The following is a 26,346-nucleotide window of genomic DNA, read 5'->3' on the forward strand; positions in this document are numbered from 1 at the left end:
ATACCCATCCTCCTGCTCATCCTCACACGGGAACTCCCAGGCATGAGACAGACAACTCTTATCTGTGGCTTAATCAGGCATTTCTGCTGAGCCTGCAATGTTCCCCAGCAGCCTGAAAACACAACCTGCAGGTCTCCACCACGGCTTTATGTTTGCCCATCAGTCAGTGAGAGACACAGATCCCCTGACAGACACTAACCAGTCCATCTCTCCCTGGGAACAACGCTGGCAGGCATGGAGCAGCCTCTTTGCAGCACGTGGAGACACTGGAATTCTAGTTTGATGGAGGCAAAGAAACTGAAGGATTACTCTGAATTCGGTTTGAATCAGTGGGAGGAAGGCACAAGTACTGCAGAAGGAGGGAGAGGGAGGGAAGGAGGGAAGGAGGGAAGGAGGGAAGGAAGGAAGGAAGGAAGGAAGGAAGGAAGGAAGGAAGGAAGGAAGGAAGGAGGGAAACTAGAGAAGGATAAAGACAAGGATCTGCTGGCTGTGCTGTAACTGGTGTCCTCCTCCCTGAGCAAACCCGAGCGGTGCCTCTGAGCTCACTGGACAAGATTCACAGCTCACAGCGCTGCCAATTTCAGCTGAGTCATGTGAATTCATCCCCACCAGCTCCTGCCCACCCCAGGAATCTGGGTGTTCCAGCCTTCTAACAGATGTCTGGACTGGCACAAGATCTACTGGGTCTTTCTGCCATGCCTCAGATGCAGGGAAAGTGTTAATCATGTGAGTATGCAACACTAATGAGATCCAAATCCTGGTACACATCTCTCTGTCAAATTCTTTATTTCCCCTCTGACCTTGCTTTAGCCAGCCTAGTGCAGATCACTCTGGAAGTGTGAGGGCAGCCTGCAAAGGCAGCATCCTGGATACAGCCACCCATCAGCTTACAGTGATAGGGCTGAGAACAATTTAACTGTTCACTCTGGTTATTTCTGAAATTATTAACCCTAGAAGATTTCTGTTAAAGTTCATCCAAATGTGATTTCATTTGCATCTCATGTTTGGCACAGATGCTACTATATTAAGAGAACATTTTTTGGAGGTTATGCAGTATTTTGAACTTTAAAAGAGCAGATAAAACATAAAGCCACTTGAGACAGGTAGAAGTCTGTTTTTCTATCTCTGATTTCTCTGAGCTCCACAATCTGAGATTTCTTTCATTCCAGAAATCATTGGAATACAAAGCTTAGTAGAGGTCATACATGAAATTTCTTAGGCATGCACTTGTTTTCCTTCAAACTCCTAAAACCACTTTTTCTCCTTAATTCCTTCACCCTTCCACGGAAATCTCATTTCTCCATGTTTTTCCACGCAGTCTGGAGATTTCACTATTGCATCAGCCTCAAGTCCCACACGAGTGAACATCCAGCATACTTGAGGTGTAGACAGAGCAGCCACACAATTCATTCCCAATTATTTCTTAGCAAGATGCTCTAAATGAAATGAAGTCAAATTGTGGTTTTCCTTTGTTACAGTTTATTTCTTGCTTATGATTCTCCAAAACAGCTACCTTGGCAACAATTTCTGGATCAGAAAACTCTACAAACCTTTGCCCAGTTCAAATAACTGGTTTCGTACAAGACAAAAGGAACCACAACCACATTGTGGTTTTCAATAGTAAAATGTAGTTAAATGGATGCTTTAACAAGAGCTAAAGTTAAAGCTCAACTTTACCAAAGCTCTGGTGCTGCCTTCAAATTTAGATTCATGCCTGAAGATTGTGGGACAAAGCTTTGGCAAGTGTGAGCCATCAGTGACTTGGTAGAGGATTTAGCTCTGTAATAGCAAGGAGACAGCTCACCATTTAAGACAGATAATAATTGCAAAACTCAGGTTCTCCATGAGCAACTAGTAGGTTTTCCTCTTCCTTAAATTGCACAAAGATGTATTAATACAGAAAAAAAAAAAAAGTGATTTAATTCCAGTAGTTTCCCTGTGACAGGAGTGTCCAGACACTGATCATGCAGGGTCAGTCATGCCCTACAGTTGTACAGGTTTAAATCAGGAGGCCCAGGTGTGTGTCACTCTGGAATGGGCATGGATAAAGAGGAAACACTGCCCTTCTCAGGTGCATTCCCATGGGCCTTCATAATGGCATCAAAGGACAAGAGCTTTAGATTTTTTTTCAGCTCCAAAGGTCAGGGGAACTCAATAGAGTTCAAGCTTTGTCCAAAACTGTCCTACCCAAAGCCACACCAGGGACACTCTGCCAGAGGAGCAGCAGATGGGTGTGGGGTTTGGATAATACTGGAGGGACTTGGGAGCCCTCCAGGTTTACCAGCAGAGCGTGCTGCTTCACGTCCCCAGTGCCTCTGCCTTCTTTCATGCCAACTATCTCAAACCTGCTTTGGCAACCTGAGCCTCTGTTGTGTGTAATCAGGTCAGGCTGCACTTGCAAACCTCTGTTTTTATACCACAGTGTGTTTTTAACAATCACTGAGGACTCAGGCAGACTGCAGAGGCCAAGGTGATGGCCAGGCTTTCTCGTGGTGCTCATCCCTTGCAGCATCTCCTCTGTGCACCATGGCAGTGCCCACCCCTGCCAAGCTGCTGGGTTGCAGGACTCTCTCCTAACAGTGGAACCAGTGCAAAGCACAAGTAATTTCACTAAAGTAAGAGCAGCACTAAAAACTGTAAATTAAATTAAGCAAAATTAAGAAGATTGCAAGGGAAAAAGCAACATCTAAAGTGGATATACCCTGTCTTTATACAATGCTAAGACAACATGGGAAATAAATACAGCACAGCCTGCATTCTTGCTGTGCTGAGACCTAACATTTTAAACCTTTAGTTAGAAAAACACAATAATTCCAGTGCTGTTTGGGTTACAGAAGATGCAAAGTTTTGTGCACGTTCTGATGCATTTCTGCACTTTATATATATTGGAGATAAATTATGTGTGCAGCAACTAGTACAAATAAATGAACCAGAGCCAGAGCTCTTCTGGAGGGATTTCAGGGACAGCAGGCCAGGACTTACTTGGATTCTATTTCAAAACTTTCTGGAAAGAGAAACCTCTCTGTACATCAAAAAAGCTGGACTAGAGTGAAAGCAGAAGCATCTCTTTGCATCAGCTAGTGTCAAGCTTTAAAACCTTGTTTCCACACTCTCAGAAGCTGCTGAGACCGTCAAAAGGTCACTTATTAATAGCTTGAGAAAATTATAAAGCTGCAGACCTTTGGAAAACAGAACATTTTCTATCAATAGAGCAGTACCTGTTGAAGTTGCTGGGGTCCAGGATGACGTTTTCAGGTGCTCTGCCATCCCACTGGAGGATTTAATCCTGCTGGAGCATGACAGCAGTCTGGCACTGCTGGCACACAGCTCCCTGCTCACGCCTCGCAGCCACACAGGATGGGAAGGGAATGCTGCTCTGGCAGTGGGCAAGGTCAGGTTCTTGGGGCATCTGGCCTGGATGTAAAGCTGAGGGTGAAAGGAAAATGACAAACATGTCCATTAAACCAGCCAGGCGCAGCCATAACATGTGCATTTGATCATCGTTGCCTGTAAATTATTTCTGCCAGTGAAGAGTTCAGAACATTTGGAAAGTCACTGAAATGTTTCCAGTTCAAATAAAAAGGTAAACCAGAAATAGCATCTGCAGCCATCCATGGGGACACCATGAAGTGAGATATGAGATGTACTGTGCCATAAATATGTTCACTGTTCAAAATCTTTAGGGAGAAGGGTAATCAAGGAAGCATCACAAAGTAACTCTTTTTTTATTAATTCAAATAACTGCACTTTAAAAACAGGCTTATTCCATTGAAAATGCAGAAAACTGAAGTTATTTCAATGGGATTTGGACTAGTCCCAGTTATCTAATAGAATCCACATCTTTGCTCTCAAGTAGCAGACTAAGCTGAAATTCTGGGGGCTAAAACTTGATGTCCTGACTGTACGACCTTATAGACTAAATACCAAAGTCCAAGGCTTCAGCAAAGCTCTTCTTGCAGGGACCAAGAGATGCCTCTGACCTGTAGCTCAACTCTACAGAGCTACAAAACCACACTCCAGCTGTGTGCTTTTTCTGCCCTGCCATCACTCAAAGGCAAATTTGTGTAGCAAACATTATTTTTAGGACTGAATGCATGACACTGCCCTGCTTTCCACCATGTGAAATTCCAGTGCAAAAGGAAGATGCACAGCTACTCATACAAATATGTCTCTGCATGCAAGGCTGTTTCAGGCAGCTTGTCATGTTCCCTGAAGGGTTTCAGATGCACAAAGGACAGATGAGGACATCTATAATCCTGCTGCCTTCACTCTCCTACAGTGTAGAATAACACTCTTTGCATCAAGAACTTAAAACATCCAACATAAAAATCCATGGTAGCTCACAAATGTCTAAGCTTCCACATGAGCATCCATCCATCAAAATTATTTTTAAACTCAATTTGTGTCTTTGAGGTAGATCTAAATGGAAGCAGTAGTTTCTTATCAGATTTTAATTTCGCAAGGATACGAGTGCAGCCAAGACTAGCAGAGAGGTTAAGATTCCATCTATCAGGATATCTGCCTGCTAATGCAGGGCACTCACATCTCCAGATCTGCTTATCCTCCTCTTGTCTGCAGAAACTGAAAGCTCTGCAAAACCAGCTATCTCTTCTTGGGTTGTGTGCGGGCTTATTTTAGTTAGGGATTCCAGTGAGTTCAGCCCTAGTTCCAGTTTCATGCTCAGAAGGATCTTGCCTGCTCCTAGTGTTGATTTTGAGCCCTTAAGGATCTCCAGTAGATGGACCACCTTTGCCTACCCCTCCTCTCATCTCTGGATCCAGCAGCCTCATGTTAAGTGCTTAAATTAAACCTTTGGATCTCATGCCCAAAGGAACAGTCCAAAAGTGGTTGTGAAAGTTTCTCAAATATTCAGTCCACTCCTCCTTTCACACCATTACACTTCAGTGATGAGAAGCTGTTCTGAGTGGTATCTGCAGATACTGGAAGATTACAGTGGATCCCAGAATGACATTAACATAAATTTTTCCTGATGGCTGAAACTATTGATCAAATAATTCACTCCAAACAACATCTCTGGGCAGTAACACATTTGCTCATTCTTGATGGATCAAGAAAGACTAAATTATTTTACAGTCTGGTAAAAAAAAAAAAAAAAAAAAAAAAAAAAGCCTTTTTTATCTGCAAAACCAAGAAGAAAGATCTATTTTTCATTCACATTCAAACCATGGTTGGAAAGCCAATAACACACAACACATTTCATTTCAATCTCACTTGGCCCCATCAGGATGGGGTAGTGCTGAGGTCGGAGCAGGGGATCCATCAGGTACATTCAGACCTGAAATCAGTATATTAATTGTTCCCAATCCAAACAGCATTTTCTAATGAAAACCAGTTGGAATAAACACTTACATTGCACTTACTACAAAATTAAATGCACCAATGAAAAGCCAAGAAAGGAAGGAGAAACATTCAATGAGCCCCAAAGATTCCTAGAGTACAGGTTACCAAGAGCAAAAGATTGCTATGTATGTCCTTTAAGCTATTTGTGTAAAGATTAAAAAAAAAAAAAAAGGGAGTGAGAGAGCTCTGCATGGCTTAAGCTGCTTGCTATTATAAATGAATCCAAAGAAGTGCTGGAATAGTTTACAGAATGCTTCAATAAGGTGATGAGGAAAGGAGGTCAGAGATTTGTTGGTAGCATTTTCCTCCAGGAAAATGTAGGGACCAAGTCACAGGTCTGACATTAAAGATAATGATCACAGCTGTTTGGAGAATGAAATGGTCATAACCAGAACAAGGAAAATGCCACATATGCATTGTAGAAACGTATTGCAAATGACCTGTAGAGTGTCATTTGGTCTCCTGCAGTGACAGTGGCCACAGAGTGAATGCTCTCCAGGGCTGCAAAACAGCAAGAGTGTGATTTTCAGTCCCATAGAAATACAACAGTATACCTAATAGATCTTTAAACATGTTTCTTACTAAAGGAGGTTACAGCCCTGATGAAGAAATCCAGATCCTATGTGAAGAGACTGTTTTGCCCATGTGGAACATCACTCAGTCAATAGGAATGAAAAATTCATCCACTTTCTAGAATGAAAAATCCATCTTCCTTAGAACCACCTCCATAATTTTTGGTTACTTCTACCAAAATCTTTAAAAGAAAATAGGTCACAAAGAGACTTTAAAATAAGAGAAATGGTGACAGATTAATGTGGCAGGAGAAGAAGAGCTGGTTAAAACATTAAAAAATGTGAGCCTTCTAATTGCATGCATGGTTTAATGGACATAGTTGTCATTTTAGCTGCTCGGTACTTCATGCTGAAGAGATGTGTCAGATTCCCCCATGCTTACATGGCAATTTTCCCAAGTAGATGGTGAAACTGAGAAGATAAGTTCTTTACAATTCAGGGGGATCTGCTATTCAACAGAGAGAGCGAGTATGAAGATAAGCAAAATGCCAAGTACTGGAAATTACAATCTTGATTTCTGAGGAAAGGTTTTCTTGCTTTCTTGTTTCATTACTCTTGTTTTTGTCCTCTCATGCTGTCAGCTGTCATGTTGGGGCAAAAAACCTTAAAAATGAGAAGATCAAAACATACCTTCTCCCTTTCTGGTTGACTGACTGTTCAAAAAAATGTTAATATCTTAGGGGAAAACATTTTCTTGATGAAATTTCCAAGTGAAGGCTTTAAAATTCTTACAGAAAGAAAAAATATGTAGCTTTCTTTCTCTAAGACATGCTGCTGATGCTGTCACTGGCGTCAGGAAAACTACTTTGATTTTCAACTGATGTGCATCAGAGACTCAAACTAAACCTCTTTATCCAAATACAGACACCATGAACTGAAAAACCTCTCACAGACTTTTCCTTTTTCCCAGTGTGAGGTGCTGATAATCCTCAAGCACCACAGATATCCTGGAGCTGTACAGTTTCCTGTGGCTGGAAAACCACTGCTCACTACCTCCTGCATCTCTTGCTTGCTTTACGTTTAAAGAGCCAAAGGCAGCCAGCCACAGAGGCTCTGAGCCCTCAGGAACAGCTGAAGGTGTGAAACCCAGAGATGAAGGATCAGCACAAGTGAAAACATTCACTGCAAGAACAGAGTTAACAAAACTGGAATAATTTCTATTTCAGCCAACGGCTGTGAAGGAGTGACTGAGTGAACAGGTGTAAAATCAGCAGCATTTCCTACAGTATTTTAGAATTGCAAGGCATCAGGTTTTTTTTTTAATTCAAAACTTACTCTAATTTGGCTGTGTGGCCGTCTCTTATGACTGTCTAACACCTTTTTAAGCTTATAAAAGAAAACAGCACATACTGCCAAAAAGTCTGCTTATTTTAATAAAGACTAATACCAAAAAAGAGAAGTTTCACAGCCTCCCCTGATGTGCTGCTGTGAAATCTGCAGGCAAACAGTAAATGCACATCTTCAACTGCCCAGTGGGAACCAAGGCACTTGTCTTACAGTTTATATAAAAATCAGAAAAGGTTTGGGAATCTCATGTACATTGTAACAAGTACTGCAGGTGTCAAGGAGTCTCCAGTTCTGTGCCACTGGAAATCTCACACACCTACATGGGGAGAACTATGAAGCCTTTCCCTACTTTTTTCTTTCTTTATTGGCCTTTGCAACAGCTGAAAATCAGGTTGATGGCATACCAAGGGCCTTGGTGCCCTGATGATGAAGTCTGAGTGACTCAGAGACTGCCAGAAGATGTGGTGCTGACAGCTCCTGTGATTTCCCTGTGATTTTCCCTCTGTTTAGTGTTCCTCCTTTAAATAAGCCTTGCTTTATTTACATTACAACATGAGAGTTTCAGCTGCCATTAAAGAGCTGTCATTAAAGGTTGGTCCTGTTTGGACAGCAGCAACCCTACAGACTCCAGAACCAAACAGGGAGGACCTGCTGGTTCTTGCCTAGTGAATTTCATGACTTTAAGGTGGTCCCCAAACCACAAGGCATTACTGAGTGCTCCCTGCAGAAGGAAGACCCTGGACACCACAGGGGGAATGAGATTTGATGCTCCTTGGAGACACTGAGGAGGAAGCACCACGAACCAGCCACAGAGGGTGGGAATGTCAGCCTGAGCTGCCAGATTAAAGCAGCCTCAGGAAAGCCCATCCCCAGGATTTTTGGATCTAGAAACACTGCCAGAGGAATTGTTTTTCCCCAGGCGTTTCCTTTCTTGGGCGAATTACATCCAGGAGAAGAGGAGCATGAAATGGGAATGAAAGAAACCAAGCAGAAAGGAATTAACTGTACTCCAGGCACTTAGCTCAGAAAGGATTTGCCTGCAATGTTAGCTGAAGAACTTGGATCTCAGTTTTCCATGCCAAGTAGCCCATCCCTAGACTGACTATCTTGGGCTCCATTCAGCAGTAACACAGGAGTCACTCTTTCCTTCAGCTGAAAGGATATTTTCACCTGCTTGCACTAGGGGGGAACACAAGTTCTTGTCTACCAGAGCTACATGAAAAGGAACAGAAAAACAGATTTTGTAATAAAGTTGTTAAGATCAAAGCAAACCATCTTTCTCCGTAATTGGATTCACTCTTTTGGGCTTTTGCTCTGAAGTATGACACTCAGAATTTAGCAGACAAACAAGCCACCATTAGAAAGGGTGCTGAGAATCAGAGTGAGGCTGAAATATTCTAACAGTTATCCTCTTCAAATTAATCAAACCCTGCAGCACGAGACCAATTTCTTCTACCCTGCACATACATATATTTCCCTCCCCAAAACCCATAAAGTGAGGCATTTAATATGACCTTTACTCATCCTGCTGGATGCTTATTAGTTGAAAAATGCTGGTAAGTAATGGATCCCAGAGAAGTAAATGTTTATGCTCGCCTAAACCTAGCCAAGGAAATTTTCTATGGTGGAAAAACTGTCTCACCATGTAGAGTGCCATAACCAGGAGGATATTAATAGAAATAAAAATATAAATGCCTACTTGTTTGCAACTCTGAATTTAACTGTTAGGTTGCCAGAGCAGAGACAATTATTTCTTTAGAGACACAGAGCCAAACTAAGTGCCAAGGACAAAACCCTATTTCAAAGGGACTGTTTCATAGGAGCCCAATCCTGTTTCTGCCCAGCCAAAACACACCAGGGTTTTTTATTCCAGTGTTTAGATACTTAAATAGCAACTCCTGCTCTCTGCTGTGCAACTAAAGCAAATGCATCCAACTCTTTTAGCTTAAGGATACTCATCCTCTGTGTTTGACTGTGGCATTCACTGCTGGCAAGGTCTAAGGCCATCTCTCAGCCTGTGATTTCTGCATGGGAAATGAGAAATTGGTGTGAGTTTGCATCTCAACCACCCTGAACACAAGTAGGATGTACCAGAGAAGCAACACCTTCCATGGCTGAAACCTGATTCACCAGAACAATCCGCTGGAGCCCCATGGCAGTGTGGACAAATGCCTGGAACAAGAAAACACCAAACTTTCCCCCAGCTGGATTTCAATTTTCAGCAAAGCCATACCAAATTTATTGTTCACCCTTGGTGTGAGAAGTGCTGAGCAGTTTCACTGCCTCCCCCCTCAGCAGTGTCTGGTGCTGGCTGGGCTGCCCCATTACCTGGGAACTTCCAGGACAGACCACCCCATTCCAGCAGGGGACACTGAGGGAGCTGCACGGGGCAGCAGGGCTCGTCTGCTCTGCCTCTGAAGTGTCTGGATGCCCTGTCACCCAGCCATCCTCATCATGGAAGATGCACATTTCCACTGTCATTGTTTCCAAACCACTGGCCTGGTCTGCCAAAAAGCTCTTTCAGTCCAACCTAGGGGAGAAAATAAGGAGAAAAATCGCTGCTTAGCTCAAAGTGAGGACTCAGCTTTGCAAAACTGTTTTGACAGTGATAGAGTTGGAACTAGGAAGATCCATTGTCTGAGCAGAGTTTTGTTTTGTCTCTTCTGTTTAGAAAATATGCCAGCCATGTTAGTCCTCCCTCTCATTTTTTAATCCCAGGAGATATTGCCACAAAAATTAGACTTTTGGTTCTTTGAAGTGCACCCACACCACCATGTGTTGCTTGAAATCCCACAGCAATAAACTGAACAGTGGCAAAAGAAGAGGATGACTGAGAATGTAGGAAAACACTGGATTATTATGAAATTTACTGAGGAATATCACAGCTGTTAATAAAAAAAAAAAAAAAAAAAAAAAAAAAAAAAAAAAAAAACCTAGCTATTTGGGGAATTTTCTCATATCTTTTCAGTGTCCCTTTTAAGTCGTTCTGTCAGTGCCATTTTTTTCTAATTATTCTTCCTAAAATCCCATAAAACTTATAACAGTTTTAAATTCTTAGAATTGGCTCTCATGCACATTCTAATATATCACATGATTTTTATTTTTTTTTTTAAGAAAGAGAAATAACAGGAAGAAGCATCATCCTCATTGTGCATAGCTCTGCTCTCAAGATTTTTCAGTAGCTAAGTAAAAATATCTGTCCTGATATGAAAATACATCAAAGCAAGGAAACTGCAGATGTTCAGCAAAAAAAGCATGGAATATTTTAACGTCTGCAGATGAAATTATTACAGAGTGTGAAGATTAAGTTCCGAAGTAATCAAGAAAATAATTACTCCAGGTCAAGCGCTGTGAATGAATCCGGCAGCAATGCCTGTAAAAGCAGACAGCAGAAATAACCACGGGATCGTGCCAACCCAAAGGAGTGTCATTTGTTCCATTTACCCCAACCCATTTCAACTGGACTGTGCACATGAGTAAGAATTAGGGTCAGCAGGACTAGGCTGAAAGTTTATTAAGGGCTTTAAAGGCTTTATTTTAACAATAATAAACAGAAAGTCTTAGGAGAATAGGAGGGTTATTGTGACTCTGAGTTGGATGGCAAGTCCACTGCCTTAATAAAACCCAACCCCTGCAGCAACAACTGCTTGCAGAATAAAAGTCTTTATTCCTTTAAAATGAAATTAAAGCCTAGAACCATTTTCTGACACCTTCTTAACTAAGTATGAATCTCATAAACAAATACTTGAGGCAGTCTCCTTTAAAGGAGGCTCAAACACTTGGAAATCTAAGGTGCATTTCTGAGGTATTTTAAATCTTTCCTCGCTGCACCACAGGAAGTTTTTCCCCAAAAGGCTACTTGGCCTTGGCCTAGGAGGATCCCAAAAGCTGTTGGTTGTTTTCTTTTTTCTCTTGAGTTTTAATTTATAAAAGATGAGATATTAAAAAATGTAAACACTGTGCAGCAGCTCAAAACTCCATTACAAATACTCTGGAGCTGCACATGAAAACAGGCACTGCACTGGGGAGGAGAACAAAGCCAGCTGCACTTCAAACCAGAGGAAGGCACAGCCAGTACATCTTACATTTGATCAACACTCTCAGTGTTTCCATCCAGCAGCAGACAGTTTGGGTGCTAATTTTATTCTTATCTCTAACGTTCTCCTCTAAAAAGTCTGAAAGTCAGAATTAAAGTGGAAATTTTAATGAGCAGTCACTTCTTGTATAAGCTTCAAGGTTACCTTACTTTGGTAACACTGTGAGATAGGAGTGCAACTGAGTTTGCAGTTACAGCTGTGGCAGTGTGAGATTTTTCCTAAGTGAGCACACAGGAACAAAGACTCTGCTCCTCAGGTTTGTTCACATGGAGCTAGGAAGGAGCTAGAAGAAGGTGCAGAGACAGGTCATGTCTGGATAGCACACTGCTATTCACACACCTAATTTTCACTAGGTGTGGCTACCTCTGAGTGACGCGGTTTAAAGGATACTTGAGTTACCTGTCTGAAGCCTGGCAGTGTTCTCTTTGTAATCTCTTAAGAATGTGCTAACTCAACCTGCCCAAAGGCAGCACACCTAACACACCTGCAGGGAACCCTGATGACTGCACTTTCTATGTTAAAAAACAATAAGGTGCTGGAAATCATTGTATTAATTACTAACTTCTTGTAACATTCAAGTGTTTGCACAAGCTGCCAACAAAGACATCTCACTGTATCACTGCTATCATTTTAATAAAACCATTTCCATCCAGTGGGAATCTTCCTCTCATTTACCACCCAAGGTCTCTGTCCCCATGGCTTTACCTCTGCTGGAGTGATGCAAACCCTGTCCCTGCCAAGTTCCCTTTGGTCAGAAGTCTCTTTAGGTTTGGAGCTGGTTTTTTTCTCCCCTCTATTTCAGGAAATAACAGACTTCAACTAACTGTCTGCTTTTCTTTTTCCCATCATGAGCTGTTTGCAAATGTGTGCTTTGACACAGAAACCCAGCGCTAAAACACAGGCTAAACATAGCAAAGTCAACATTAGGAGGTGCCCATCTCTTAGCCAGGCTGGACTGCAATCCCGTGGCTGTGGCTAGTCCATGGCCAGGGGTCAGTACAGCCCCTGTGAGCTCTCCTGGGCACCACAAACCCACCCAACACAGAGCACGGGGATCTCTTTGGCAGAAGCAATTCCTGAGATGAGGTAGGGTTGGCACAGGTAGGAGTGGGATAGGATGGAACCCACCCTAAACTCCTGGCTGCAGGGACACAATGACCAGAGGGACATTTAGCAGTGGATGTGAGCTGGGACAATTTGGGAGTCCTGCACCTGCTGCAGGTGGTTGCTCCTGCTCCCCACCTCACTCTGTGCCCCAGAGGGACAGAGGGGTCAATGGGTGGCTCTTTTATGACTAAAAAGAGACATGTCAGGTCTTCTTAAGCACCTGTGTGTGGACATGGCTTGGTTCTGGGCTGGGACATCTTCCTTGAGCTCTCCAGATCCTGCTGACTGACAGAGATACAGGAGACCACAGCATCAGGCACCCTCAGGTGGGTTACAGCCAACTGCTGCTTCCACTGCTTTGAAATAACTTTTTAAAAGCACTCTTCTCAAAACAAACAAACCAGCCCAGCAACAATATTGCAATGGATAAATGCATAGATAATATGTGAGATTCAGCTTTGTCAGTGGATAGACAATTGGAATCCTTTGTGTGGAGTGTAGCATTTAGGTCTTCTGTTCTGCTTCACTGTTATTTTTATGCTGGAATTAAACAAGACCTGACTGGCTTTATTATTTTGTTGTCTAACAAATCTGCTGATTAGTCTGATTAATTATACAATTATCCTTCAGCATGACTAATAGTTTTGTCATCACTGTACAACTTGCAGTAATGCTTAATTTCTTCTTTAAGAACAACAGTAAAATGATTGTACTTTAGGGAATTAGTACTTAGCCATCCTTTAAAAACTAATAAAATGGCTAATAAAACTAAGAAGCCTGAAGATGGAAAATTAATTAAAATGGTTGACAGGCTCTATCTTAACTAGGCAAAGATATATTACCCCATATAGCAATGAGCAACCACAACAACAAAAAATAAACTGTCTGTGATTCTACAAGTATAAAATCAGATGTAGCACATCTGGGTTCAATTCAGATAAAATAGAATCAGAGTGAAAACTCCTGGGATGCAGGTGCTTACAAACATACATGGTTTTTAAGTTGGCAAAGTACCAGCTTCAGAAGTTGATATTTTCTTGGAAATATACAAATAATAAATAATTATTGAGATCAAACAGACAATGCTGCATATTCAGCAGGCTCATTGGCCTCAAATGTTGTGGCTGTATTAAAGAGTTGCATTTTCAGCCATTCAAGGTATAATAAACCCTTTGCCAATGTGCATAGATATCACCTGTCTGAAACCATTCTGGTGGACAGTCCTACAGCCTTTACTGGGGGAAATTTTCCACTCTCTTCCACTTCACTGATCAAACATTTTTTCTCTAAGCTCCCCTCCCCTGTTCCGTGTTGATTCTTGTTAATGTTCCCCATGACCATCTTATAACCATTTCCCCAAGGGAACACATGAAGAAGGAACAGCAAATTACCCCTTATACTTGTTCCAAAGGTCCATAAAGCATCCAAGGAAATTAATATCTTCTCACAGAAATGCACAGAGACCATGTTTTTTACTCAGGGGAGCAGTCAAGTGACTGCAATCAACATCCTTTCATGAAATACCCCCTGGTTGTTGGTCTGAAGTGTACCAGAGAGGGGACAGATAAACTCTCTGCTTGCCAGAGGGAGTGATACTGGTCAATCTCAGAGCAATGGAAATTTTCATCAAGGTAAAGCCAAACCTCAATCCAAAGTTACTGCAGTTCATGGACATCCTAACAACTATGGCCCTTGTCTGGAAAAAGCCAAGGAGGTCATGATTCCTGGAGAGAGCCAGGTGCAATCCATCATTTCCAAAGCCAAGTGTCCAGGGTCATGAACCCTGCAGGAATCCAGGACAAGGACTGGAATTGCTCAGCATTCTCCAGCTTCTGCCAAGGCAGAGATACAGAGCCCCTTTCTGTTGTCACAGCTCAAGGGAAGTCCCTGTTGTGCACAACAGGAATTTCACAGCTGATCTCAGAAAATGGGTCATGGCTTTGCTTCTCAGTGCATTTGCTATTTCTGTAGAATTCTTTTGCAGCTTATTGGCTCCTGATATCTTCTGTGTGATCCTCTCAACCTCTGAGACCAGGTCCTCAGCAGCTGGCAGTTCTGCACTACCTAAGGTTTGTGTTCTGGGTGTTCTGATTACAAGGTGAAACCTTTCTCCAGTGCAGATTCCTTTGTGTATGTCTGCCCAGGCATAAGATATCAAATTTTACTTGCTTATAAAGAACCTTCTTTACTAAGAAGAAAAGGGTTTTGAAATTAATTGATGGCATGCACCAATGAAACACACACCTCTGCTTGGAAATCCTGCTCTAGGATAGATCTCTCACCACTGCTAAAAACTTCAAAACCTATCACATCTAACAGCAAACATCTCTGCTTCTCTCACTTACACTTTTCTCCATCAGGATCTGTGACACATTGTTCTGGGGGCTGATCTGCCAGGGATTTTTCGTGAAGAACCCGATGGCACTTGAGTATCTGTGAACAGTCAGGGTGAACTTGGTGAAAGTGTATCTTCCCATCCTGACAGAGCCATCATAAATCTGGAATCCCTAGATAGGGAATGTCCTAGGAGATTTAAACACAAGCACCTTGGTGCTGCACCACTGAAGCACCGCACAAGAGCCATTTGGCATAAATCAGATTCTCTAATCCATTCTCCACTGACTAATAAACCAAGGAGAAAACTAATTCAAACACATTCAGTCAAGAATGCTCTCAAGCTGTTGGCCTGAAGAGTACGTTTATTTGGATGCTTATTATTTCTGGCCTGAACAATAATTTAAGCACCTGGTGTAAATTACTCATTGGTAGCCACATTAATTCCTGGGGCTTTTCTTCTACCGTAAGCTAACGCCAAGAAGAAATGGCAGAAGAATAACTCACTTGTTTCTGGGCAGTGTTGTGTGTTCTCCATTTGCCCCTTTTCCCCAGTAGCTGTTTTGGCCTCCCTGGGAGCCAAAGTTGCTGCTTTCTCCAACAAAAATGGAACATGTAACCTCCAGGCTGGAGCCGCTGTCTGTTGGGAAAGTCCCATCACTGCAGGCAAAGAAACACCATGTAAATATGCAGCACAGCACACCAATTAATTAACATTTCTAATTACACCACAGACACATTCTACCACAGTAGAATTTGTGTCTTTAATTTGGAACAACCTGCTCTAAAGCATGTTTAGAAACCAGCAAGTTGGTGACAAGGTAGCTTTGTGCTTGAGCACCAGGACCTCCTGTCCAGGACCTCCTGTTCAGCAGGAAATATTCAGCAATTATCATGTATTCCCCAGGCATGCTGAGGCAAAGAGAATGAAAGGCCAAATTTCCCCTTGCATTTTATGGCTGCCCGGGGAAGAGTTGATGTGGTCCAGAGGGGAAATGTAAGTTTTTCTCCTGTCTTACACTAATTAGCAGGGGAGTGTCTCAGTTTCCATTCTTGAGCATGTTACACTGGGGGAAAAAAATGGATTGAAGACCTATTTTAAGAAATTACCTTGCCAGAGTGAGTCCAGTTCTATTGTCTGAAAACCTGGGACAAAGGAAATACAAGGGTGTAAATGATGAGGAATGTCTGCAGCAAATATGGCCTACAGACCTATTTATGCCTGTTGTGAGGGGAATGGTACAACAGTAACCCACCCTGTGCTGCAGAAAATAATGTCATCACCGCCGGCCCAGGCCCTGTGGTCATTATTTTTAAGAGCAATAAGACCATCAATCATGGCAGGAACTCGTGGCTTTTCAGCATCAGTATCTTGATGTGGGCAAAACCTGAATGCAACACAGGGGACACAGGATTAACTTCAGACAGAGGCAGTAATGCCCTGTAGATCTTTTTTGTCTTCCAGTTATTGGCAGGATGGCTCTAAAGAGCTGATATGCCCTGAATCAGAGTCAGGATATTAGCCTGATTTCACTTTTGAGCTTTGGTGTAAAGCAGAAAACAAGAAACATTCGTAAGGATGAAATTCTGGCCCAGGTGAAGTGAGCAGGTGATTTCTCACTAGACACCAATGGGGCCACAGCTACTCCTTAATTTGATTCTGTCTAGAGGCATAGAAAATATTTTTCCCAAGTCACTCAGATCCTTTTGTAGATGTCCTTACAGGCCCCATTGAGAATCCCTCTGTTGGTGCTGGAAAATCAATTAGCCACTTTCAAGAATCTCATTCAGCAAAGCTAACGGAGTAATTGGAGCTGCTCTCCTTGCAGGTACAGCCCAAACCCCCAGATGCTTCTGTAGCTGCTGAAGGAGAAGCTGCCAAAAGCAAAAAGATTCTCCCTGGGAACTGGGCACATCTAAATGGCTCCCTGGCTATTTCTTGCCACAGTGGCTGTTAAGGGTAGATTTCTGCTATGTATGGGGAAAAAATGACCATTGTTTTTTCTACCTTCACCTCCTACTTCTTCCAGCTGGGGTACAAAGGCACGTGTCTCCTTGGTGCCCGAGGGGGTGGCCCTGGCAGGGGTGTCACAAGGGACACACAGTCATCCTTTCCCTTCAGCCTTATGGGAACATCATTTTGATAAGGTATGGTGGAGGAGAGAAAAAGCCAAGGCTTGACCAGGAGCAGCAGCTGATTTCTCTCAACTTCCTCACACAGACCCATAGGACTGCAGTGAGGCAGAAAATGGCCTTAATTTACCTGCTTCCACTCTGCAAAAGGCAGCTGACAAAAACCTTTGAGGCCATTTATTTTCCTCATTAATCCCAGACCAGTCTCAGCAGCCTCTTACATCACCTTTCAGATGTGAGTTCTTCTAAGCAATTAGTAATAAATATTAGAGTTCACAAACCCACTAATGCACTAATGGGATCTGGATCCCCTTCCACATGCTTCACTGCTTAGTCCTCACAACTCCAAGTGCATGGGTGTCCTTTTTGGCCAGCAATAACACAAACAATTTAGTGCATAGCTATGGAATAGTTGCCTCTGCACATCAGAGAAAGCTTGTGTTTTTTTTCAGACGCTCCAGCCATAATGAGGCATTAATGATCTGCTAAATGCAATGCAGAAGCCAAGCTGCAGTACAGCTATCCAAAACACCAGCCATGCAGCGTGTGCTCACCTGGCTTTATCAACAGCGAGATACTCCCTGGGATCTTCAGCCTCTCATTGTCTTTACTCCTTTGCCAATAAAGAAACCAGCCTGGAAACCACACCAATTACTTTAGCAGATCTCTCAACAGGGACCAAAGATGGCAGATTTTGTCAATGAGCTGGGCAGCCAGTGCGTGCAGGCACAGGAGCAGCAGCAGCCAGGGCTCTCCCTTGCCTTTCCCTTTCGGTGTCCCCTGGCACTGCTCAGCAGGACATGAGCACAGGATGCAGCACGCTGAAGCCAGGACAGAGCCTGCCCTGCCAGATGTTCTGCATCAGCATCTTGGGCTCTCTGCTGACCCAGAGCAAGGCTCTGAACTCCCACTCTCCCTCCCTCACAGAAAGCAATAAGGGACCCTGCCAAGCTCTTGATAACTTTTTGGAAAAAGAGTGTTGTTAAGAATTAAGGCTTTAAATAAGGAGTAATGGGTCCCCTGACAGTCAAAAGAGAACATGAGCTGCTGCAGCCAACTTACAGGCTTTGGGCTAGAGCAGCAGCTGCCATGGACCAAGAGGTAAAATATACAAAGCACAGCAAACAAAACCAATTTCTATTGAGAAAATTGAGAAATAAGTTTTAAATGCTTTTTATGTCTTACAGGTTATGTTTTCATGTCAACAGTATATTTGGGGGAAAGTGTTTTTCTTGGAACTACCTTTGAATTTTTGGTCTCATTTTCCAGAGGTGATGAGCAGTTGTTGGCACAAATTACTTTCCCTCATCCCCTTACATCTTGGCATCACTGTGGTCAACAGCAGTGCTGAGAATCCTGCCTGTCTGTCCTTAAATCTCGCTTAGAAGTAGGTGTACTCATAGCCTGGGCACATTCCCTCTAACACAGCCACCCAAGTGAAGCTCCTGGAACGGGACCTCTACTCCCCTCAGCTCCCTCTTTAATATTCAGAACAAACAGGGCCCCCAAAAGTAGATTGTGTCTTGTTACAGTGTTAAAAAGCCCTTTATCAAAACGTGAGACACCCACAAGCACTCACAGAGCAGCACACACAGTCAGTGCCATGCTGTTGTATTGACAGAAACATAAAAACCATCACTTGCCTTGAAGCTGGAGTGGGCTCTGCTGTAAAACACTCCCAGGGGGTGTTCAGCATGTCCCTCTGGATATTTTCCCTCAGACTGTCTGGTGGGGACCCGGTGGAAGAGGCACCATATCCCAACATCCTAAAAGGCAAAGGGAGGTGTGAGAAATGGGGCACTGCAATCAGGGACACAGGCTACCCTGGGAGTTTAGCTTTTCTCACAGTGCTGGTCAGATTTCTGACCTGAGCCTGTCCAACCTGTGGGACACACAGCAGCCCATAACTCCAACACCTCCCAGCTTAGCCTTTGGCATGCACTGTAGGTCCCCAGGGCACACACAAGGTTTTAAAAATGCATTTATTGTGGGTAAAATTCAGGTGGTTTATTAGAAAACAGTCAGGTCTGTACAGATATATAAAATACAAATATGTTTTGGGTAAACAGAAGATATAATAATAAGGAGAGAGTATGTATTCATATATAGAAATATAAAATTTTATTGAGCATATAACTGTTAAATACTAATAAAAATCAATATTTTCAAAGAGATATTACACACTATTTCCTGGCATAATTGTAAGAGAAATCAGTGGAGAAGTGTAGGCAAATATTTGTTCTTAACAAATGTTGCAAAAATACATATCCAAATTCTATGTCTTACTAAAAACTTATTGCTCTTGATATCAATAAATAAGTGTAGAATATTTGGGAAGTGGAGGCAAAGCATGGCTCTGCTATTAAATGGTTTTACCTGAGCACCAGCCGCTGCATTCTCTATTAAGTTGTTGTTTGGATTTGCAATCCAGAATGTGCTGACAGCCCTGAAAAATCAAAATCAAAATGATCCTAAGCAGTTACCAAACAGGAAGGGATACATTTTCATAGCACTGCCCTGGACTTGAGCCACAACTCTCCTATTGACTTTAAAATTCCACACAACCTTTTAATGACACTCTTTAAGGAAAATAAACCATCTAGTAATGTCAGACGTGGTCATTTATGGAGCCACATGCTGAACCTATTGTAAATTATATGTGAACGTTAACACAAAATCCATGCTCTGCTCAATGCAGCTGAAGGAAATCCAAGGGTTGGGGATTTTATTTTTAAGTTAAGAAGCTTTGGAAAATATCTGAAAAGTGAAACTTCTGGTCTGTTTTTTGAAACTTTAGGGGCAGTGGCAGGAGTTAGGGATACTCTATGAATTTATGAAGCTTCTACATGAAAAAACAAAACCCAAATATTCTTGCAAGCCACAAGTGGCCCATTAGGAAGAAGATTAAGGAGATAAAATGTTGATGTTTGTCCCAGTAAGGAGTGTGTCTTCAGAGGGGAGATCAGTAGTGATACACACAGAAGCCAGATATAAATATAAATGCATCTGTTGTCTTATTTCATTGGATAACATCTTTTGTAAGTAAGTAATAAAGATCATGTATGAAAACACTGCTAATCCTCTGTCACTGAGAGGTGCCTCCATCAGTCCTGGAGCTGACCCAAACTACAGGCAGTGTGCATCACTGTGGACTGGTCTTAAAACTACTCTGAGGAAGATTACATGCATAATTAAGGGGAAATTGCAGAATACTGGATTTAAAAATACCCTCAGCTCTCAGAGAGAATATTTGATTCAGTGTCATAGAGTAAATATCTACATAAAGATGCATAAAGATAAGTGTGTCTCACACGATAAACCAACAAATCAGCATGGTTAATCTAGGAATTTTTATGACTGCAACATTTCCAAAATTAAACAAGATATTCTTTAAAATGCACCATGCAAAGTAATTTATATTAACGAGATTCATGTTCTTTCTCCTCCATTCTCAGGAGGTGCAGGGCCACTTCTTTCCTGTAGTGACCATCTTGGGTAGAGATGGTATTTTACTATTTCAGCCTATTTAATATTAATTGACATGCTCAGGGATATTGCATTAAACCCTAATTTGACCAAAAGGGCTTAGCACAAGCCTCCTTTGATGTACAGTCTTATGAAGATAAATTCAGAAATCCTTCTTTTAAATGTAAATACTAAATCAGGCTAGTTAAAATACCAGCTATTTGTTACTAAATCTTACAGAAACCTTAACTTTGTACTCAAATGATCCCTGTCAGCATATATATTCCCTCTTGAGGCATACAAAATTCCTGTTGACGTCAGTTGTCTGTGCAAGACTGCAAGATTAACTAATATTAACCTACTACGTTATTTTTGTATACAGAGGGATACTTGAAATAAATCCATTTGGTGGAATCATATCCTGTAATTTCCCCTTGATGGGCTGCAACTGTACATAACATCTGGAGTCACAAACACTATAGTCCCCATAGGTCCAGCTCTGCTGGATTTCATTGTTTTCCTGGCAGTCACCCCTCAAACTTGTCATCTGGTGCTCTTGTTTCTGCCTCAATGAGGTGTCCAAAAGAGAGTTAAACATGAGGCACAACAAAATGAGGCACACAGGTACCCAGTTCCTCCTGGCTGAGTGTTGGAAATCCAGCAGGAGGACCCTACACAAGGGTGCAGCACCTTGGAGTGAGCCACAGGGACAGTGACAGAGAACTGACAGTGAGCATGTCCCTCCCAGCCAGCTGAGGCTTGGAAACACAAATAGGAAATGGATTTAGACAAAAATGCAAGCGTCCCTGCCAGCCTGCTAAGATCAGTAAGCCTGGCCACTTCCACCCTCCCAAATGAAGGGCAGAAGGAGGCTGTGGAAGACTAGCTTTGAACAGAAAACTGCAGCAAGAAACTGCTCATTGTTTTAAACGGCATTTCAATTGTAGGGTTTCATTCTTCTGCATTTAGCTGCAGCTTAGCTAATTGTGTTTCAGAGGGCTGCCTGAAACTTGTATCCAAAACCAGATTTTAGCTTCAATTAATATGATCAGTCCCAGCTTCAGGCTTGCATGGCAGCTCTGAAAAGTTACACACACAAAACCGTAGTGACCACTCACGTGACCAGGACTAATGTGATTTAAAGATCATTTACATTTGCACTCAGAGATAAGTGTCCATGCCATCAGAACAAAACCCCAGTACCTGATCAATTCCAGCACATCACTGATAGAAAACCCAAACCTGGAAAAGCACCCACTTGCAGCACTGGCATTTTACTGTATGTGCCAGCACAAAACACTGTTCCCAGCACAAGCTGCAGCCTCGCTGCTGTGGCCAGCACCAGATGATTAAGACACCTCCAAACACTGAATTATAAATAGTCCAGCAACACAATATTGGTGACCTTTATGCACTGCAACGTTATCTGTGGCAGACCCCAGCAGTCGGCACACGCCTGACATGTGCCCAGCACCGGGCACATCCCAGCCTGCTCCCAGCCTCCCGAGGAACCCCAGCTGCTGCTGGCTCACAAAGCAGCACAGCCGGGCACCCAGCAGCAGATGGAGAAGGGAGTGCAGACAGCCCTGCATGACCCACACACAGTGGAGCACAAACCACCCTGGCAATGTACGTCTAAAATTACATCCTCTAAAACCTCAGGATGGGAGGGGGGAAACCTCCTCTCTGGTTATCTCTGCCCCAAGGGCTGGAATTTCATGATCTGATGCTGAAGCAGGTGCCTGTCTGTGTTATTTAACTGCCTTGCTCTGATACACATGCTGCTCTCTGGAACTGCACATTATTTTAAATTCTTTTAAAGCAAGGCTGTTTATTACATTTTAACTTAGCTGCTCTTCATTTTAATGACTATAGATCAAAGCCACATGAGTCTTTCAAAGAATCACATGTTTAATCTTTACTATAAAATCTTCTCACTGAGTCAAGTACTCCAAGCCCTCAGGGTCACCAGGGCTCACTTGGATTATTGGTTGCTCTATTGCTCCCCACACATGCAGATAAACCCTTGAGTACCTCCCTTCTGATAAAGAGCAAGACCATACACCATTCTTCTAAGGGCCAATATTATCATAAGGCTTTTTGTTCATCCCAGACACATTACTTCAATTCCAGAGGTTTAATACCAAAGGGGAAGAAAGAAAGCTAAACTACATCTCCACATACTGGACAAGCCTCCTATCAACCTAAGGACTCTGTACTCAGAATTAGGCTCTACAGACAGAGAAAATCACAAATATGAGAAGGCAATCAAAAATTTTCAGTGTCTGGACAATATAAATCAAGTTTATGATAATGAAGAATGCTCCTGTGTTGTACAGGTTCTATATTGCATTTTCATGAATACATTATTTCAGGGGACCCTTTCACACATGGAGCACATCTCTGTTCTGTGTCTTACAGAGCTTTTTCAGTCCTTACAGGACTGAGAAAAAGTTGTCAGGAAAAACATAGGAGGTCAGGGAGTGTCAGCCTGAGCACCCACCCAGTGAATGAGGAAATGCTCACAGCCACCAAAATATCACTCAGGGTCCTGCAGAGCACACAGCAACTGGGCATGTTGGGACTGGAGCAGGAATCTCTCTTTTTCAGCTTAAACACGTATGCCTTTTGTTGTGACCTTTTTGTCTAAGTTCAGAATGCCCTTGTGAGATCTAGGTCAAAGCCAAGTTCCTGAGGACTTTCCTGGCACTGAAGTGACCATTTGGGTCTGTTCTGTTCATATTTCATTCCCTTTGTCACATGAACATTTTGGGATATATTTCATGTTACCCTGACTTGAACAAGCCCTGTCTTTTTTATCTCATTGCAAACTAAAAGTCCATTGCTTCAGTCAGCTCAATTTATACTTTATACTGCTTTAATTTTAAATGAAAGTTCCCATTATCACAAACTGTCCAGAATTACTATGGCAAGGATTTCCCTGTGTCTAATCACACTGTATCTGATCTGATAATATTAATTAGGCTGTGCTGAGAACCTGACATTTATTTCAACAACTGCACTACCAGAGGAACAATCCTAACTCAAACAAAGGTGAAGTCGGGACATTTCTTGGGAAAAAGATGCCTTATTTCAATATTCTGATTTCTCTTTGCATCACAGATGGCTCTTGCTATTTAGTCCTGACTATGCAAAGAACTGAACTTGTTACTAATAAAGTGTCTCCTACCAGAAGGCCATGAGTTCCACCCCGAGAAGCAGTGGTGATATCCAGGTTATCAAGGAATGTTGGGTGTTCATATCCTCCTCTCTCATCCACATCCTCAGCCAGGTGAAAATGCACAGGGTAACTGCCCAGGATTTGCTGCCCCATGCTTTTTTAGTTCCACTCCTGACATACGAACAGAGCTAAAATTCCTTAGGATCTGTTGAGACAAATGTAGATCCAGGTAAGGCGTTACAATAGAAACACACACAAAAAGAAAAACAGGTTTGGGCTTTTTTTTTTTTCCTCTCTCATTAGGCAATATTTTTGCAGAGTGAAGCACGGTCTGGTCCCAGGAGGAAGTGTGAGCTCCCTGTTTGCACCCACAGCAGCTCAGGACCTGCAGAGCCGTGTGCCAGCAGCTGCACACCTACGGGCATGGCGCTGCCAAGGAGCAGCTGCCAAGCAGCATGTGCAGTGTTTAGCAATAGCAGTGACAGACACGGGGCTCCTGCCAACTGCAGGAAGGGGGAGCATGTGCCACCAGGCTCTATTTCCTGGCAGCTTCTGCTGTGGAGTGATTGTAGCCCAGACCTGCACAGCTCCTCAGTTTCCAGCGCCTGGTGCAGGAGCAACTTTGCACAAAGCCCCTGCAACAGCAGGACTGCACCCAGGGGGTGTGAGACAGCCAAGAGGAGGCAAAGCACAACAGGGAGGGACCCAGCACTTCTCTGAGCCAGGGAGCAGCAGGTTTGCTCTGCAGGAACCACAATTCCTTCAGTAATATCTTATGAATTAGCTTTGCATGGGCCCTACTGACAGCAATGCTGCCAAAGAATCCCCTCGAAGGGAATCCCCTAGAAGGGCATGTTTTTGCAGACATAGTGAAGAAAATGTCTCATTGCAAGTCTAGTTTTACAAGACAGGCTAAAAAATTTCCCCCCTTTTCACACAGAAATATACTTTTTCCCACACACACAGTGGTAATTTGATGATTTATATAATTTGTTTACAAACCAGGGAAGGAACTCTCTGAAACCATCTATAAGCAAATGTATTAAAAATTACTCACTTTAATGTGCCCTCCAAATGTATGAAAAAGGGAAAAACTGGTGTTGATATTGTCCATAAAAGGAGACTTCCATTTCTCCTTGAATAAGTATATTTCTGGTCAGAAAAGCAACCTCTGCCTTATATCAGTATCTATGACTTCTCCAATGTGAAGACAAAGTAGGCTGCCTGTGGAAACAGGAAAACTTATTATTCAGGATGAACACAGCATCTTTATTATTGAACTGTTCTGGGCAAATGCACACCTTTCATTAAAACATTCACCAAGTCTGGGGACATGCCAGTTGTTAGTATCTGATCCCAGAAGCTGCTACAAAGGACTGCTGCCTCTGGTAAAACTTTCAAGCCCTGAAATAAAATTAGGGCCTTCAGCTCTCACAAGCACCCTTGTGTTTATGAGACAAAAACTACTTAAAAAGACAAGTAAATGTAAAATGTAAAAGACAAGACAATGTAAATATTTACCACAAATGAGCACCCTGATAAAAATATTTCATACCATCAGTTTTCACTTAATCTTTTTTCCTTGGCAAGAAAGGAGATTAAACTCTTCAGCCTGATGCATAAAATAGTCTGTACTGGCAGTGATGATACCAGGTCACCAGGTAACCAACTTGTAACTTCATCCACCACATGAAGAATTATTCCTTTGGACTCTTCCACTTTAAATCCATTATGAGGTACACCTGAAAAATGAAGCAATCAATTATTTTTACAGCTGCACGTGGCAGAATCATGCAATTAGATGAAGAGCATACTGATTTAATTTTGATCTGGATAACCCTTTGCATGATAGAAGTGCTCTAGCCATTAAATATGTCAAAAAAAAATTGTAGAAAGCCAAAACATTATTTTGAGAGAGTACTTCTGTTAGCTTGGTCAACATCCACGTGAGCCAAAGACTATGGTATGATTATCATTGCACTGCTCAGATTCACAGCAGCCACAGGAAAAGCAGAGCAAAGCAACAGAAGAGGAGAAATTCTCAGGGAAGACTGAACCTTTTATCCATCCACTGAAAGCAGTAAAACAGGTGCCGTCGTATATGAGGAAATCTCTTTGGGCAATGGCCAACTCTGTTGTTCCATTCCCGTGATACTCCTGCTTATCTTCTGCTCTGGAAAGCTGATCCCCTCCGAGAATCCCCACCAGCGCCCGGGACTGCCTGAAGGAGACGGGGGAAGGAGCAAACCGGTGACATTCCGAGCCCTCCACCCCGCAGAGAACTTGGGCAGGAGGGAGCGCGCAGCATGGCCCAGCTCCCCTCCCTCTGGCACGGGTGGCCCCCCGCATCTTCCCCCCGGGCACCCGCCGCCCTCCGCCCGCGGGCCCGGCCGAGCCCCGCTCCGCCCCTGGGTCGGGCCGAGCCCCCGGCAGCGCGGAGCTGTCCATGGTGGCTCCGCTCCCGCCCCCGCCTCACCTGTAGCGCCGCCGGACGATGCCGCTGCTCCCGCAGCAGCAGCCGCTTCTCCGGGGTGAGGCTGCCCAGGCCGGGTCCCCCAGGGTGGCCGCCACCACTCTGCCCGGGGCTGCGGGGCCAGGAAAGCGCTGAGCCCGGCCGCAGGTGCTGTGATCGCCCCGGCAGCAGCCGCGCCGTGCCGCCGTCCAGGAGGCGCAGGCTGAGCCCGCGGCTGCCCCAGCGCCTCTCGGAGGAGCCGGGGCCGTGGCGGAGCCGGCCGGGATGCAGCGTCCTGTCCAGGAGAGCCCGGCAGCCGTGCGGCTCCGGAAAGCCGCCGCGACCCAGGCCCACGAA

General features: G+C 43.3%; 1 pseudogene; it reads right to left on the bottom strand.

Annotated features, from left to right (window-relative positions):
• Window positions 1-25,985, bottom strand: part of LOC121343355 — a 42,452-nt pseudogene extending 16,467 nt beyond the window's left edge.
• Window positions 25,986-26,346: the final 361 nt, after the last annotated feature.

This window comes from Onychostruthus taczanowskii, unplaced genomic scaffold (genome assembly GCF_017590055.1).
Source record: "Onychostruthus taczanowskii isolate IOZ18803 unplaced genomic scaffold, ASM1759005v1 scaffold6, whole genome shotgun sequence".
NCBI lineage: Eukaryota > Metazoa > Chordata > Aves > Passeriformes > Passeridae > Onychostruthus > Onychostruthus taczanowskii.